Source organism: Melanerpes formicivorus, unplaced genomic scaffold, assembly GCF_026170545.1.
Source record: "Melanerpes formicivorus ecotype bairdi unplaced genomic scaffold, bMelFor1.0.p_v2 SCAF_334, whole genome shotgun sequence".
Lineage (NCBI taxonomy): Eukaryota > Metazoa > Chordata > Aves > Piciformes > Picidae > Melanerpes > Melanerpes formicivorus.
In genome coordinates, this window is record NW_027142686.1 from 110,001 (window position 1) to 112,500 (window position 2,500).

A 2,500-nucleotide genomic window follows, 5' to 3' on the forward strand; every position below is an offset into this window, starting at 1 on the left:
GCGCCTCCTCCCCCAACCGGGCTCTCGTCTCCCCCAACGCCCCACCGGGCGTCGCTGGACCAACGGGGAACCCCTGCCGGCGAAGCCCCGGCGGGACGAACTCCGCGAGAGCGGGCGCTCCGGGAGCGGGGAGCTACGGAGCGCTCCCCGAGTCTGCACTTAGGGGGACGAAGGCCCCTCCCCGCCCGGGGGAGAGCCTGCGAGGCGACCCCAGCCGCGCCGCTCGGCGGGCACCGAGGCGGCGATTGATCGTCAAGCGACGCTCAGACAGGCGTAGCCCCGGGAGGAACCCGGGGCCGCAAGTGCGTTCGAAGTGTCGATGATCAATGTGTCCTGCAATTCACATTAATTCTCGCAGCTAGCTGCGTTCTTCATCGACGCACGAGCCGAGTGATCCACCGCTAAGAGTTGTCTGGCTTTTCGGCACCGCCCCGCCAGCGCGGAGGGGCCGGGACCGCTCGCAAAGGAGCGGCCCCTCGGAGAGCGCGGCACGGCGGCCGCTCGCCTCACATTGACCGTACAAGCACAGGAGAGGGGGGGAAAATAAAACGAAACCCCGAAGCGGCAAAAGCAAGGGGCGGGGAGCCCGCGCTCCCGGCTTTTTTCCCTCCCCCGAGGAGGGAAAAACGCACCTTGCGGCGCTTCGGGGCCGGACCAGGCGCCCGGGCTCGCTCCGACCTCGGCGCGGAGGAGGCCCGCCGCGCGCCGCCGGGAACGTGCCCCGAACCCGGCCTCGCCTCGCGTGCACGGGGAAATAAAACCCCCTTCGCTTCCCCACCCAACGGCGGGGGGGGGTGTGTCTCTCGCTGGCCGCCCCGTGCCGTCGCGGAGACGCCACGAAGCGAGGCAGCGGAGACCCCCCCCCCCCCCGCCCCGGGGAGCGAAGGGGGCCGGGCGCACAACCCCGCCGGAGGAGAGCGCGCGCGCGCCTCCGCACCGGCCCCTCCAACGCCGCCACCGCTGCGGCCCATCCCGGACTTTCTTTTCCCCCCGCTTTGGCCCCGGGGCCGAGCCCCGGCCGGCTCGCGCCCTCGGGCGGCTTCCTCTCGCCACCGAACCCCCCCCGCCGCGGGGGACGGAAAACGGCTTGCGAGACGGAAAGCCCGAGCCCACGTGGGACGCCACCGCGGCGACCCGCCGGCCCTCGCCGGGCGGCGCACCCGCCGACCGACAAACCCCAGCGGCACGAGCCCCTTCCATCCTCCCCCGGCGCCACCGCGCCGCCGGCTTCGCTCGCTCGACCCCTTCCGTGGCCCCGCGGCCAGGCGGACAGCAGACGGCGCTGAGCCGGGGGGCGGGCCCCCGCTCTCCCCGTTTCCACGCGGAGACCGGGGGTGGGACGCCCCCGGCTGCCCGCCCGTCCCCCACCCGGCACGCGCCGGGAAGGCGAACGGGGAAGCCCGCGGGCAGGGCCCGGGACCGGGACAGCCGCAGCCGGTGGCAGGGTGCCCTCCGGCGAGGGACCGGAGCCGGAGACGCCGAGCGACGCCCGCCGCCGCTCGGACGCGGTCACGCCACCCGAAACCGGCCCCGGACGGGGGGGAACCGGCAGCGCGAGACCGCCGAGGGCGCCAGCTCGCCGGGGCCCCGCTCTGGGGCCTGGGCAAAGGGAAAAGGGACCGGGAGGTCCGCAGCGGCCCGCGCCGCAAGAGGCGCCGCCGCCGAGCCGCGGCAACGCGCCCGCACAAAACCCCCGGCGGGGGCGAAGCGCCCTGGGCCAGCCCCCACCGCGGGGGCTCGCCGCCCCGGCCCGCGAGAAGCCCGCGCTTCAACGCGCCGCCGGGGACGCCCGTGGCGAGGCGAGGCGCGGGCCGGACCACGGCCGACCTCGCGCGGTGGGCTCTCTCCGGCCGAGCGCTCGGACCGCAGAGAGGGGGGGGCAGCAGAGTCCCCTCCCCGGCCCGGCGGGCCCCCGGAGGACGACGAGCGCGACGACGGCGGACCTAGCCAGAGGCATTGCGGGGGCAACCCCCGCCCCTCTGAAGGCACCCGCCCGCCCCCCGCGCTCGCCCCCCGCATCCGGGGGTGGCGCGCCGAGCCGCCCGGGTCTTTAAACCGCCGCCCGGCTTCCTCCGCGGTAGGGCAAGGCCGCGGACGAAGGCGCGGAACGCTAGGTACCTGACCCTGGGGTGAGGGAAACCAGACTTAAGGCCCCGCGGGGGTGCCTCCCCCCACTGCCGCCGTCGGGGGGAGCGTCCGCCCGCGGGGGCCGCGCCCGACGTCCGCCGCCACCTACCGCGCCCCTGGCCTGGCCCGAGGCCCGGGGTTTCCCTCAGTCAGCCGGCGCTGCGCTCGGGGAGGAGGGACGCGGCTGGGGACGCCCATGCCGCGCGCTCGCCGCGCGGCGAGCGCCCGGCTACGGCGGCCCCGGCGGCGGACCGGCGCAGGGCCGGCGACGACGGCGACGCGGCTGGGCGGGCCGAGGGCCCGGGAGAGCCCGCTCGACGACACCCCGCGCGGACCGGGAGCATCGCTCGGAGCGCCGCCCGATGCCCGTCCA

General features: G+C 77.0%; 1 non-coding gene across 1 annotated transcript; it reads right to left on the minus strand.

Moving 5' to 3' along the window:
• Nucleotides 1–257: 257 nt before the first annotated feature.
• On the minus strand, nt 258–410 carry LOC137459211 (5.8S ribosomal RNA). Its single transcript, XR_010992160.1, has one exon. It is a non-coding gene; the product is annotated as a 5.8S ribosomal RNA (ribosomal RNA).
• Nucleotides 411–2,500: the final 2,090 nt, after the last annotated feature.